This window comes from Pan troglodytes, chromosome 22 (genome assembly GCF_028858775.2).
Source record: "Pan troglodytes isolate AG18354 chromosome 22, NHGRI_mPanTro3-v2.0_pri, whole genome shotgun sequence".
In the NCBI taxonomy this organism is placed as follows: domain Eukaryota; kingdom Metazoa; phylum Chordata; class Mammalia; order Primates; family Hominidae; genus Pan; species Pan troglodytes.
The window spans coordinates 36,655,129-36,670,875 of NC_072420.2; the positions used below are offsets into that span (position 1 = coordinate 36,655,129).

General features: G+C 43.2%; 1 long non-coding RNA gene across 1 annotated transcript in view; it reads right to left on the minus strand.

Annotated features, from left to right (window-relative positions):
- Positions 1-810: 810 nt before the first annotated feature.
- The window catches only part of LOC104008178 (uncharacterized), a 44,735-nt gene continuing 29,798 nt past the window's right edge, over positions 811-15,747 (minus strand). Inside the window, exon 4 of the long non-coding RNA XR_008541577.2 lies at positions 811-1,005. This is a non-coding gene — a long non-coding RNA (uncharacterized LOC104008178). The remainder of the gene's footprint in view (positions 1,006-15,747) is intronic.

The window sequence follows — 15,747 nt, forward strand, 5'->3', positions numbered from 1 at the left end:
TTACACGTCACACATCTGCACACACACACTTACCTCCTCATTACACATCATATATCTGCACACACACACACACCACTACTTACCTCTTCATTACACACCACACATCTGCACACACACACACACTTTCCCACATACTTCCTCATTACACACACACAATCCCTACCTGTGTACGTCATTACACATCATACATCTACACACTCACACACACACAGCCTTTGATAAGAAGAATTGTATGAAATAAATGAACAACTGGTGGCCACTGTCATTAAACCAAGCTTGCTCACCCCTGATTTCAACAGTGTCGGCTCCCCAAAAAGGAGGCCAGGTCAATGCTGCCGTGTCAGCAGAAAGGACAGTGTGCTTCCAGATGAAAAATACCCAGAGAAATTACAAAGACAGTTATGGTGATTAATCAGATTGGAAGACTTAGAATTTACCTTCAAACAGGATTTCTCTCATGCCTCTTTTCACAACAGCATAAGAACGTACACATCGGGACAGAACAGTGGCCCAGCAAGACCTCCATCCAGACAGCTCCAGCCTGTCCTCTTGTCACAGGCCCCAAGCAAGGATCTCGTGCCACTCCTCCCCACCTCTCCTGGGTCTGCACCCAGTGCTCTGTCATCCTGGTAGACTGTAGTTGGGGTGGCCATCACCCCATTGGCCAGGACAATCCCAGTTACTCCTATTGCCCTGGCATAATTGTTATTAGCACTCTCTTTTTATTCTGAAAAGAGCTTTGGTCTGGATAATATGTTACATGGCAATTTACCTGTTGGAATGTTTTCTCCACCAACACACCTTTCTTACCTGTTCAGTTGCAGCATCAGTGTAAGCACGGGACGCAGATCCTTGCATAGCCCCGTGATTATATGTTGGCCCTGTCCGTGGTTCCCAGAGGCCATTGTGCACACCTTGTAGGCCATGTACTTGTTGTCCAAGGTAAATGGATCACACGTGCCTTCTGCCTTTTACCTTCCACCTTCAATCATGTTGAACTCGAATCTGCATCAGATACACAGGTGAGTGAATACTCAACAAGAGAGAAGAACTCTAATGTATTGAAGCCTATTAATGGATCCATAATAAAAATAATTATCTGTAAGGTTAAGGAAGATATTCAGCTACTCAGTAGTAAGTAATCACTGAAACCTTTTAAAGAAGCTCAATTCAAAATTCAAATGGGGTGAAATCCACGAACCTCTTTATTTACTCTTAATACTAGTAAATGTAGAGAAGGTGGCAAAGCATAGTTCACATGAATTATTAGAACTGACATTCAAGTGTAAATAAGCCTTTTATTTATAAATGTCATCAGTATTCTGTTCAAGTGTGTCATGAACCTGTCACCTCACAACAGACACTCAGCGAGTATTTGTTGGCTCATTTATTCGCAGAACAAAACCATTTCTCAGGCTCCACTTGCAGGCAGCATCGCAGGTGGTGATGAGGTCAGGTGGGGATCAGACACGCCTCTCTTAAAGCCTGGCTCTGCCTTATTAGCTCTTGACTTTGAACAGTCCCTTCACCTATCTGAGTTTGTTTCCTACCTTTCAGTGGGATCATAGCAACCAATCCCTTAGCATCATTATACTACTGCATTTAAAGTCCTTATCACAGTGCCCGGCACTGAGAAAGCTTTCAATCTTTATTTTTACCTAAAAAATTCATATTGTGCTTATTATGTGCCAGGCCCTGTTCTAAGCACTTAGCATATATCAATTCATTTCATCCTGTTAACGACCCCATCGTATAATTTTCTTTTTGAGACACAGTCTCATTCTGTTGCCCAGGCTGGAGTGCAGTGGCATAATCTCAGCTCACTGCAACCTCTGCCTCCTGGGTTCACACGATTCTCCTGCCTCAGCCTCCTGAGTAGCTGGCATTACAGGTGCATGCCACCATACTCAGATAATTTTTGTATTTTTAGTAGAGAGAAGGCTTCACCATGTTGGCCAGGCTGGTCTCGAACTCCCAGCCTCAGGTGATCCGCCCACCTCAGCCTCCCAAAGTGCTAGGATTACAGGCATAAGACATTGTGCCTGGCCAACCCCATGATATAAATATAGATATTAGTATTGTTCCCATTCTACAGATGCAGAGCTGACACATACAGAGGGTAAGTCCCTGTTCAGAGTCCCACAGCTGGTTACCACCCAGTTAGCCTGGCTCCAGACTCTACTCTCTTCATGCTGCACTAGGCTGCCACTATGGTTTGAACGTGTTCCCTCCAAAATTCAGGTGTTGAAAGTTAACAGCCAGTAAAATGATATTTGGAGGTGGGGGCCTTTAAGAGATGATTAAGCCATAAGAATCCCTTTTTCATGAATGAGTTTAAGGCCCCGGAGGCTTCATACAACAGTGTTTGTAACTTGCTCTTCTACCTTCCACCAAGTGAGGACACAACTTTCCTCCCCAACAGAGAGTACAGCCCTCACCAGACAATCCAACCCACCAGTGCCTTGATCTCGGACTTCCCAGCCTCTAGAACTGTGAGGAAATAAATTGCCGTTCTTCATAAATTGCCCAGTCTCGGGCACTCTGTTTTAGCAGTACAACATGGACTAAGATAGCTGCTATTCCATTTTTCAACATTGCTGGAGCCCACATGGAGAATTAACCAGAGCTCATGGAGGCCAAAAGCCCAGGAGCTGAGTGAGAAGCTCCACAGGTAGTGTCTTGGCACACAGACTTGAGCGGCACAGTTACTGCTACCATGACACCCAGCAAGGTGATCCATAGAGATAACCAACAGCCAGCTCATTCCATCTTAAACCCACATGGATCCTGAATTATCTTCTATTACTTAAAAAAAAAAAAACTACTTATCTTCATTTTCCCTTTTGCACTGATACGAACAGACGTGGAGAGAAGATGCATCCAACAGTACCATATCTCCAGATAAAGAAGCAATGCTGAATCATTCCTTCAAAGTGAAAGTGTTTCAAAGAACCTGCTGCTTAATTCAACCTTTATTTCAGAGATACATTGAGTGGAAAATCATAATTTAGTGACAGCTTGAAGGACTTCCTGAACTCACTAGGGTAAGAGTAGGTGGGGGATGGGGGTCTGTTACGGGTTTGTGTCCCCTCAAAAAATACATGCTGGCATTCTAACTTCTAGCACTTAATTTGAAATAGGATCTTTATGGAGTAATCAAGTTAAAATGATGTCATTAGTGTGGGTTCTAATCCAATACTACTGCTGTCCTTATAAAAAAGGGGAAAATTGGACACAGAAACAGACACACATAGAGGGAAGATAATTTGAAAAGACACAGGGGCCAGTTGCAGTGGCTCACACTTGTAATCCCAACACTTTGGGAGGCCAAGGCAGGAGGATTACTTGAGCCTAGGAGTTCAAGACCAGCCTGGGCTACATAGGGAGACCCCCATCTCTACAATATATTAAAAAATCAGCTGGGTATGGTGGCGCGTGCCTGTGGCCCCAGCTACTCAGGAGGCTGAGGCAGGAGGATCACTTAAGCCCATGAGGTCAAGGCTGCAGTGAGCCATGTTCATGCCAGTACACTCCAGCCTGGGTGACAGATAGAGACCCTGTCTCAAAAAAGAGAGAGAGAGAGGGAGAGAGAGAGAGAAAGAAAGAGGGAGAGAGAGAGGGAGAGAGAAGGGGGGGACAGAGAGAGAGAGAAGATGACCATCTGCAAGTCAAGTACAGAGGCCCAGAACAGATTCTCCTCACAGCCCTCAGAAGGAAACAACCCTGCAAAGAACTCATATAAGCTGGACAGTGAGCAGATGCTAGACGATGGGCAGAGACAGGGAGCTCAGTGCCCCCAGGCAAGACCAGCAGAACCCCACTCTTGGCATAAGAGGGTCCACATGCTCTGAGTGGAGGCCTGAGGTCGTTCATCAGCAGAGCAGCCACTTCAGGCCGAGGGTGAGTGGTGCCTAAACTCCCTGCTTCCCACAGAGGAAGGGCCAAGCCACACAGCTCAGCAAACATCCATTTCCCTTCTCCTTCCTCCCATCTGACTTGCTGCTGACTGAGGAGACCCTGAGAGAGTCCCCACTCTGCCACTGGGGTCACCTGCCCACTGAAGCCAAGAAAAGTCCCATCCAGCTCAGCTCCCCTGGCCAGCCCTGACCAGGCAAGCAAGCCCCTTGCTCTAGCACTTCTATTTCTAACCCCCGCCCCCTCGAGGTTGACAGTCATCACCACTGAGGCCTATTTTATTAAAACCTGGGACAGGGGTATGTTCCCCTTCCACAGGTTCCCTTCCACCTAGATTAACCCTTTGCCTAATTGGCAGAGGTGTAGCAAATGAAGGCAGTTGAACCTGAGGGTGCTACCCTGAAAAAGCAGAAGTCCTTCCCTGTATATTCTTTTATTATTATTATCTTTAAAGACAGGGTCTCACTATGTTGCCCAGGCTGGTCTTGAATTCCCAGCCACAAGAGAACCTCCTGTCTCAGCCTCCCAAGTAGCTGTGTTACAGGTGTGAGCCCACCACGCCCAGCCTTCCCCGTATACTCTTATCGTTGTCCTTGACCTCAAGCCTTCCCTTGAAAGTAACTATAGGCCTATGTACCCCAAACCTCTGTGCAACCTCTGGTCACTTACCTATGAACACTCCACTCTGCCCCCTTAAATTTCACTCCCCTATATGCTCAGTGATCGCCATTCTGGGGCTGGTGCCATGGAAAGAAGGGATATATACGAGGATCAAGGATGGTTTGCACTCTGTAAAATATTGCATTTATATTCCACACCAGCTTGAATTAAACCCTCCAGATTTGTAGGAATTACCTTTCTTACTGAGGTTTAATTACTTCTATGATTTTGATCTACCAGGAGAAAAAAGAAAATGTACAAGATATAAATTTAAAAAACAGAAAAGGGAGCTCCAGATATCTGACAATATTTTTCTTAATACAGAACATATAGATCCTAATTGCCTTCAAACAGCTATCACCCTGTGGATGAAATAGAGATATCTTTATTTTTAATAAACAATAAGAAAAGAATCTTTTATGTGGTGTTCACGTGGAAGCACCAAACATCTTGCCATGCCAAGGATCAAATAACTTTATTAATTGACCAATTAAAGCCTTAACCATTCCTACTGTAGTCCAAGAATATTCAATAACGTGGGGAAAATATTTGTACAACAATGTTAAGGGGTAAACGGTAGAATTCAGAATTATCTATTACATAATATATGTATAATCACACACAATTATTCTGTACAGGCACAAAAAATGAAATCCTTTAAATAATGGCCATTATAACTGAGTGATGAGTTCCAGGCAATTCTGGCACGTTTCTGTATTTTCCCAGTTTATTAAAATAAGCTTACATTACTTTTTTAATCAGAGAAAAAATGTTACATTGTCTTAACCATTTAACAATTATATATCTACTTTATAAGTATATGAATATCCAATTAATTTTACATACCAGGCTGCTAGCCCATTAGATAAACTTTATAACCAACTCCAAAAGTTATTACAAACTGTGTACTGGAACCCATAGAAGCTCAAGATATACAACTGCAAACAAAAATTAAAGAAAATATATGAGGTGTTATCACTTCAGCAAGGATAGTTTTTGGGAATTGATTCTGTTTTAGTGTGCCACTAGAAATATACCCTCTTCGTTTATGTCCTCTCTTGCTTTCTCTGAGTGTATAAAATGACAGCTTATACGGAAATCAAGTCGAGGTCAAATTACCAATATTCTGTAAGTGGCTGGAGGTCAGAATTACCTCCTAAAGAGCCCTGAACCCCGGAGTGAGTTTCTATTTATTCAGCATTCTACTTCCCAATCTCAGCTAACAAGAAAAAAAAAAAAGAGAGAAAGGTGCAAAATGGGTTCCAAGCTCAGGGTTCAGCCTGTGTTTTCAAATGACCAAGAAAAACAAAGGCATATGCAGGCACAACCAGACAGAGTACAGGGAAGAAGTTCCTTGTATTTGTAAAGGGAAATGTTTGATTAGTTCTATTCAGCTTGAATAATTCCAGTTGTGTGATATAAGAAAAAGAGAAAAAACTGTACCCTGGCAAACAGCTAAGAAATCCTTAATGGGCTTTGAGGGTTCCCTATATTCATTATATTTTTAATGTAACGGGCAGCCACCATGTGCCATGCATACTGCTAGAAACATAAGATGCCATGAGAATGTGGCCCTAGACCCTTGGAAGAGTGGGGCCACTTCTTTCCCAATTGTTGAATCTTTTTATGTCTATTTTTGGTTTTAATACATGTTATGGAAGCATAATTGTCCTTCCAAAAATACTTGGTAACTAACATTGGTTTAATTGTGTATAAAATTTATTTTGGCTTTAACAAGGCATCTGGATCACAGATTTCTATAAAGGTTGCAAAGTCAGGCCCCGAGTGATACAGTCCATGGGACACTGCCTTTCCCATCCCTATCCATTCCTCCTGCTCCTACTCCCAGCTGCCTTGTGTGAAAAGGTCAGTTGTACTGGTTTGCCCAGGATAATGAAATGTCACTGAATGAGCTGCTATAACACTAACTATTTTTACTGCTTTTGCATGTTCCTTTCTACTTTTATCTCATCTTTGAAAGATGTTTTACGATATCTTTGCAAAATGAATGGAAAAGGCAATGGGGCATGAGCTGAAATGTGGACTATGCTAAAGCTTTGCAGCTCAAGACCAAATTCCACATTGATACTTCCTATTCACTTCCATAGTCTGCTTGCTGCTTTCCCTGCCTCCTCCACCCTATCCCACCCCAACCAATTCAGATGGGCTTCAAAAATTCAAGTTCAGTAGGGCACGGTAGCTTATACCAGTAATCCCAATGCTTTCAGAGGCCAAGTCAGGAGATCACTTGAGGCCGGGAGTTCAAGACCAGCCCAGGCAACACAGTAAGACCCTGTCTCTACAAAAAATATAAATAAATAAAAATTTTAAATTAGCTGAGCATGGTGGTGGGTGCCTGTAGTCCCAGCTACTTGGGAGGCTGAGGCAAGAGTATTACTTGAGCCCAGGAGTTTGAGGTTATAATGAGCTATGATTGCACCACTTCACTCCAGCCTGGGTGACAGAGTGAGACCCTATCTCTAAAATGAATGAATAAATGAATGAATGAATGAATAAATAAATAAATGGATTAATTAAAAAAACAGTCAAATCTGATAATGGTATTACCTGGGCTAATCCTTTCCAATGGTTCCATGTCACTTACCAAGGACAGTCAGAACTGCTCGTGCATATTCCAGGCCTTTCTGGTCATCCCTGCTGGCTCCCTCCCCACTCCTGCAGCCAATGTGACAGCCCCACACCTGTGCACATGCATTCCCCAAACCCACACCATCCTCAACCCATCTCATCACCAGAAGAGCAACTCCTATCTGCACAAGCATCCCATCTTCCATGAAACATGTTTCTTAGAAAAATGTTTAATTAGGAAAGACATTTAAATCAGTACCTTCTTTGAAGAAGACCGGAGGGATGGGTTTGGCCCTGGAGAGAAAGTTATACCCAACCTTAGAGAATCTTACCCTGCTTTTTCTTACCCAGTAACTACTGATGAGGTGGACTCTGTACCACACACTGATTTCACTACTAAAGCCCCAGGAGAATAGACAAGTCCTGGAACCAATCGGGGCTGGCAAGACTTCATGGGAAAATGTGCATAGAAGTAAAACATGCAAACAAGGTATTTTGAGTCCTTGTGAAATATACTTCTGCAGAAGTATATCTTCCACTTTCATCACTGTCCCCAAGAACATTTGGGGAATAAGGTGGCCACTCGGACAGCTAAGCTGCAAAACCATCAGATGATACATGTAAATGGCAGGTTTAAGAGAAAGAATAGCTCCCAGTCCAGCAATCCACCCATGGGGTTGGATTACCATGTCGAAAGACAAAATGTGCTCCTTGTAAACTAGAGTGGCCAGCCATGGAAGCTGCCCAGCCTGTGGGCAAATGTTGGCAGGCCCCATCTAAGCACGGTGCAGGGAAGGGGCTGGCCCAAGGACTCCAGCTGCCTGGCCCAGGGGCAGCTCTATCTAAATGAAAGAGTGTATTAATTTCCTAGAGCTGCCATAACAAATTAGCACAAACTGAGTGGTTAAAAACAACAGAATTGTATGGTTTCACAGTTTTGGAAGCCAGAAATCTGATATCAAGCTGTCATCAGGGTTGGCTACTTCTACAGGCTCTGAGGGACAATGCATTCCATGCCTCTTTCTAGCTTCTGGGGGCTGTCAGGAATCCTCGACACTCCTTGGCTTGTAGCTTCAGAACTCCAATCTCTGCATCTGTCTTCACATGGCCTTCTTTTCTTCTCTTGTAAGGATACAGAATTTGTAAATTGACACTGGATTTAGGGCGCACCTAATCAAGGATGATTTCATCTTGAAATCCTTAACATAATTACATCTGCAAAGACTCTTTTTCCAAATAGGGTCACATTTATAGCGTTCAGGTGGACACACCTTTTGAGTGGCTCACCATTCAACCCACTGCAGAAAGCATACATTATTCTGACTGAACCTTTGCCACTGATACCCCCAGTTCTGAAACCAAGCTGATCACACTTCTTTCTGATTGTGATTTCATTCCCCAGGTAGTCAGACCTGCCTGGCATTTTTGAGAATCCAGGCTCTCTGCAGTTACATTTCTTGTAAAAAATCAATGGATTGGAGATCTGGTTTTACACTTGAGTCTCATGAGAGAAGTGTGTGTCTGTGCTAGAGAGAGAAAAAAAACCATCTCTTAATGTGTTGAGCCAACCTTCTCTGAGCCTGCCAGCCTAGGGCCAAACCCAAGCCTGGCAAATTCTCCAAGGTAAGCCATCCTGGGAGGGCCCTGGAGACACTGCCTATCTGCAAAAGACCCTCTGCTATGCGTGGCCAAGTGAGGACTGAGAATCAGTGCGAACTAGAGCTTCTCAATGAGCCAGTAGTCACCCCAGATCCTTCCACCCTACGTCTGTGCTGACCAGTGGGGTGCACAGTAGTGTACGCTAATGATGTGACCCCTTGGATTATCCTTTTGGAAGATGAAGAGCGGAGCAAGTCAAGAGGCAGAAGAAGAGATAAAGGAGAACCTTAAAGACCATCCTGACTCCTCATGAACTGTCTCAGATTGAGTGATGCCCACTGTTCAAACACAAGTGTGACCAACCCATGGCCAGGTAGGTGCTGCCTGAGAAGTAAGGGCCCTCTGCCCTGGAATTTCACCTGCAGCCTCTCCTCCCCAAATACACTCTGCCATGTGTCGTTGAACCTGAAATCATAGTTTCTAAGCCTCTCTCAGCTACCGTCAAAAAAGCCAATAGGAATAGATCTATATTAAGACTTTTTAACCCATTTTGTGTTGCTAGTTTTGTAATTGCTATTGGTGTTTTTACATGATTTCCAAAAGATCTGGCTTCCTGGAGAAGCTGGCAGTTTTCCAGTGATCAAAACTATTCTGTGATAAGAAAAGGATTGGCCGGGCGCAGTGGTTCACATTTGTAATCCCAGCACTTTGGGAGGCCAAGACGGATGGATCACTTGAGGTCAGGAGCTTGAGACTAGCCTGGCCAACACTATGAAAGCCCGTCTCTGCTAAAAACACAAAAACTGCCAGGTGAGGTGGCAGGTGCCTGTAATCCCAGCTACTCGGGAAGCTGAGGCCTTGAAACCAGGAGGTAGAAGTTGCAGTGAGCCAAGATTATGCCACTGCACTCCAGCCTGGGCAAAAGAACGAGACCCTGTCTCAAAAAAAAAAAAAAATGATTAGGAATTAAGATTAAAGGTCACAATGACACTATGTGTGTGTCCTCAGGGAAGACATTTCAGCAGAGAGATAAAAGCTTCCGGGGGCTTTCATCTGTGAGTTTCCAACAAACCTGTGAGCCTCCGGCAGTTGTAGAAATTCTCAGACGAGATATGAACTCATTTCCAGACCCACGGACATTGAAATAGGGAAGAAGGACCTGATGTGAAAGGACAGAGGTAAGGGCCAGTTTGTAGCACTAGAGCCAATAACTGGGAACCTCATAACTCCAACTGAGTCATCCTGGCTCATGCTTCTGAAGTTAATTTAACTTAAAGAAATACGTTTTTCTTTATGGATGAAGTGCATGGGTCTGTGCTGGGTGTGCTGCCCAGCTTCCCTTCATTTTCTGTGCCAAAATCAGCCGAAATGCTGTGTCTGTCCATCACTTTTGGCCAATCAAGCAGAAATGCAGGGGCTAGAAGCTCTAGCACATTCCTGTTCCATTTCCTCCCTATGCCCCATGATAACAACATCAGCAGGAGATTGTCCAAAACTGGCAGTGGTTTCTGGAGGGAAGGAAATGGCTTCCTAGTGGGAAGGATCAGGGCAAAGGCTATGTATGCTTTTGCTTTTCATGTCAGACCCAACGCCTCTGTGCCACTGCCCGATAGAAAAGAAAGATTGTGGAAGACGTAAGTGCTAGAATCATCACATGAACATCTTTAGGGACAATGTTCTAGAGGCCCACCTCTATGGTCCTTCAGATGGGAAACAGCAATATCATTTCAGGAAATACCAGTGAATTTAATAACTTAATATTTCCTGTAAAGAGATAAAGGAAAGAATGACACATTCAGCTGGCAAAAACTTTGGTGTCTAATATATGCCAACTCTTCCTTCTCTAAAGGCTTCAAAAGTCAAGGCCCATGTGAATACAGAAACATCACTGATTGAGATGAGCGTGGTTATTCAATATGCTTCTGCCATAATGACACTTCCAAATGCTATCTAAGAGTTTTTCTGCAAGGAGTTTGGAATCGCTCGTGTAAACCCATTGATATTTTTGTTACATTGCAAGGTTTTTCCCCTAAAGTAAGGATCAGACAACAGCCTTCAATGATAATTTTTTAAAAAGCTTCCTGCTTTTTTTTTAATGGAAGTTTTCTTTTTCAAAGGTGAAGGATGTTGTTTCTCATGATAGCTTTGTTGCCACCAACAGAAACTCAAAGTAGAGATCTAGAGGTGAATCAGGTAGGATTACCTACATTGCTGTTCTTGGAACGCAGCTCCACTTATGGGAGAATTGTCAACTATTTTAATATTCTATTTTCCAGGAAAACATAGTCCCATGTTCAACAGAAGCCCAGAAAATTCCAAAGCAGACAATCAACAAAGCAGACTCTGTCACCAGGCAAGATACGACTACATCTGGGTCAACAACATGAAGAAATACGTTATCACTGTGTAAATATGAACAGTTCCAGGAAACAGATCTTTGCATTCCTGCCTTTTGTTTCACTGAAACCAGGACATGGAGCTCATGCTTCCAGACAAATGTCAAGTCTACTTTGACCCTGGCTTTCCCCAAGTACATGAACCCTCCAGGGAGGCAGAGAGTTGCCTGGCTGAAACCAAAGAATCTTCTGGCCACCCCCAAATCTGCCCCTGGCAGTGGCCTATACAAAGTAAGTCTGAGAAATGTAATACATCTTAGGAATGCACCTGGAAAACAGCAATATTATATCCACCCAGGGAAAAGTCTTCCTGGGGATTAGAGTGGGCTCTGAAATTTGAGGCTTCTCAAGCTTTCATAATTGTTATCCCAATTAATGTAACTGCAGACACCATTCTTATATTCCCAGGTACAATAATGTCCCATTCCTTTGAAGCTCATCAAGCCATTTGCTTCAACACTTGAGGAGGCAAGCCCCAAGGTTAACAGCCCTCCACGTGAGCCTCTCATCTGCCTGCTGTACAAATGTGTTTTCTTTGCATTTCAGTCACGCCCTGACCTTGGAGAGGGCGATGTAAAGGGGAATGCCTAATTAACTTTCCATTTATAAACCAATTATTTTACTATTGGCACCTTCATTCTGCAATCGCTGACATAAAATCTTTTACAAAACAAAATGTAATAAAGGAGAAATCGATTGGATTTTTTTAAAGTTTGCTTTGAAGTCAGCCATTAATAAGAAATGTCCTTTAATAAGAGAGCTCTGTCTATAGACGTTCCTCGACATCAGAGCCCAGCTGTGCGGCTGCTGGAGGAGATGAAGCCGCATTCAATCAAGGCTTTGGAACTCTTCCTTGTTCATCTTTAACTGCAAGGACAGAGGCGTACTATTTTTCTTTTTTCTTTTTCTTTTTTTTTTTTGGTAGAGAGGGGGTCTCCCTAGGTTGCCCAGGCTGGTCTCAATCTCCTGGACTTAAGCAATTCTCCTGTCTTGGCCTCCCAAAGTGCTGAGATTACAGGTGTGAGCCACCACACCCAGCCAGTACCAGAAGTACTGCTTTTCTCCTTAAAAAAGAGGGAAAGAATGTTTTCACATAGATCTTCATGTGCTAAAATCACACCAAAAACTCATGCAAGGTCAATGAAGAACAAAGTTCCCTGCTCCCACCACAGAATCTTTGCATTGACTGTCACTGTCCCGGACACTCTTTCCCAGAGGTCAGCATGGTTCCCTCCTTTATCTTCTTCAGTTCATCATCAAGTGTCACCTTTTGGTGAGACCTTCCCTCACCACCCTACTGACAACTATAAACCAGCAGCCCCGACATCTGCATCCCTTCTCCACCCTGCTTTCCTCCATAGCACTCCCATGCTTGACATTCTTTACATTGTGTCTACTCCTCCCTTTTGATTATTCCGCGCCTCCCCACCATGAGAATGTAAGCTCCATGAGGACAGGAAGATCCCAGCAACACCTAGAACAGAAGCCAACATAAAGCCAGCACTCAATAAATATAATGAGACGTATACATAAAGTATTTACAATGGAAAGTCAAAATACCACTGCCCGTCATGAGCAAGTCATTCCCCTTCTCTCCACAAAGATAGACAGTGTGGTGAAGCCACTGCCCAGGTGAGCCGAGAACAAAGAAGAGAGAGAAAAACTGCTCCTGTTCTCCAACATCAGATACAAAGCACCGTGCCTTCCATGTCACCTGGGAGCCCAGACTCAGGCAGCTACCATGATCCCTGGCCACACCTCCACCTGAAACTCCAGAGGGAAGAGGGGTAATGTTCCCTCTGGCTTCTAGCTTGCTCATGGCTTGCTGGTGAGTCGTATCCAGGGCCAGCTCCATGGGAACTGCTGTAGTCACACCCAGGGTCCCATACTCAGAAGAGTCCCAAGCTTGGTTTCATGCTCTGCTGTGGCCGTCTGGAAATTCTTTCCAATTTTACCTTTGAACTTGGGACAGTGGAGCATGCATGTGAGCAGAAGAGATTCATAAAACCAAAAGAAAAACTTTATATTTTAGTACCTTTAGCAGCATTTTTTTCTCTGCTTTTTCAACAAGCAGATCCACATTTTCTTTTTGTACTGAGCCCTAAAAATTACGTAGTTGGTCCTGGATGCATTCATGTTCTTTGTGGAGGGAAAACTTTCTAAGGTGGAGAAAATCCACTCTGTCTAATGGTTCTGTTCTCCCAACTTGATAGAGGCGTGGCCATCTCTTTCTGGCTAACAACAGCAACAACAAAGCTTAGATTCTAATAAATCCCAAATCAAGGAGAATAATTGAGCTGATGAGTTGCTTTGAAGGAAAGAAATAATACAGAAAATTCTTTTATAAAAATAATTACTGGAAATTTTAATAAGCTAATTTAATAAATTTTCCCAGCTAATAAGAGTAGCTGGGAAACTACTTTTGTTGTTGGGAAGCTATTTTTGTTATTTGGAAACTTCAGAAAGTTATTTATTGAAGTCATATGACAATTTCTACTACATGTGCACCATGTACCAAAAGGGAATTGTTTAATCCCCCTCTTCCCAAGGGAAGAGTCAGGATTCGTGGACATAAAACCCAAGGCTTTACAAATACTGAAGAGAACTTGGCTATTCAACAATTATGTGTATTAACAAAAGGCAAAATGCATCATTAATTCTATAACTTTCTAATTTTGAGAAAACTCCATAGACTCACAGGTTAAATTAAAATAGAAAAAATTTAAATGAATTGCTAAAATATAAAAGTTAGATGGATCATTCGTATGTTGAATGATAATGATATCCAAATTTGATAAATTTCAAAAGATCAAAAAGTTTAACTTCCTATAACTTGTGATGGTTAATACTGAGTGTCAACTTTATTGGATTGAAGGATACAAAGTATTGATCCTGGGTGTGTCTGTGAGGGTGTTGCCGAAAGAGATTAACATTTGAGTCAGTAGGGTGGGGAAGGCAGATTCACCCTTAACCTGGAGGACACAATCTAATCAGCTGCCAACAAACATAAAGCAGGCAGAAAAACGTGAAAAGGAAAGACTGGCCTAGGCTCCCAGCCTATGTCTTTCTCCCGTGCTGGATGCTTCCTGCCCTCAAACATCAGACTCCAAGTTCTTCAGTTTTAGGACTCAGACCATATATATATATATATATATATATATACACACACACACACACACACACACACACACACACACACATATATATACACATATACATATATTTATATATATATACACATATACATAATGTATCTTCTATTAGTTCTGCCCCTCTAGAGAACCCTGACTAATACCCCAACTGAGTCATATTTTCCCAATTTGTCAATCCTTCCCTATTTCTCTGTCTCTACTATTCTATAAAAGATAATACAAGACCTAGGAAATAAAATCAAACACCTACAGAAGTCAGACATGTAACATAAACATGTGAACCAGGCTGAATATAAGACAGAAGGGGTAAGACAGTGGGACTGCATGTGTACCTTCTAAAACTTTTTTTTTTTTTTTTTGAGGCAGAATCTTCCTTTGTCACCCAAGCTGGAGCACAGTGACGCAATCTCAGTTCACTGCAACCTCCACCTCCTGGGTTCAAGCAATTCTCCTGCCTCAGGCTCCCAAGTAGCTGGGATTACAGGCATGCACCACCACACCCAGCTAATTTTTGTATTTTTAGTAGAGACGTGGTTTCACCATTTTGGCCAGGCTGGTCTCAAACTCCTGACCTCAAGTGATCCACTCGCCTCAGCCTCCCAAAGTGCTGGAATTACAGGTGTCAGCCACCATGCCCGCCCACTTTTTTTAATCAAGGAATCTTCTGAATTTTTAATCAAGTCAGGATCTTCTGAAAAGCATAAACCAGGGCAGGATTCAATGTACAAGTAATTTATTAAGAGAAGCGCCTATGAGTCTCTTATTCAGGCTGCTATAACAAAATATCATAGACTAGGTGGCTTATTAACAGCTGAACATGATTTCTCACAGTGCCAGAGGCTGCAAGTTGGACATCAGGATGCCAGCAGCAGTGTTAGGTTCTGGGGAGGGCTCTCTTCTGGGTTGCAGGCAGCTGACTTCTTGTTATATCTTCATATGGCAAGACAGGACAAAAGAACTCTCTGAGTGTCTTTAAAGGGAAATAATACCATTCACGAGGCTCCACCCTCATGACCTAATCACCTCCCAAAGGCCATCACATTGAGATTAGAGTTTCAACATATGAATCTGGGGGGCAAAGACATTCAGTCCATAACAGAGAGAACATGAGGAGCAGGCTACTAGAGATGTTAGACCATCGTGTAGGTCTGACCTGCATGAAGGAGAGAGGGAAGGAAGCAAGGTGAATTAGATGCTTCCTCAACTACAGTGCATTTCTCCAGGAAGTTCTGCAAGGCCAGTTGGGAGGCATCAAGCCACAGTCAGAGGCATCACCTCTCCCAGAAACAGGCCTGTCTGGGTATCCCACCTTGCTCAGTCATGAAAAGCAAGATCTCGGGCCAATCAGTGATGGATTTCAAAGCACAGCAGCTGGGGCTGTTGGTCAACAATGCCAACTGCAGTCATAGATCTGAGGCCATTCTCATATCCTCCAT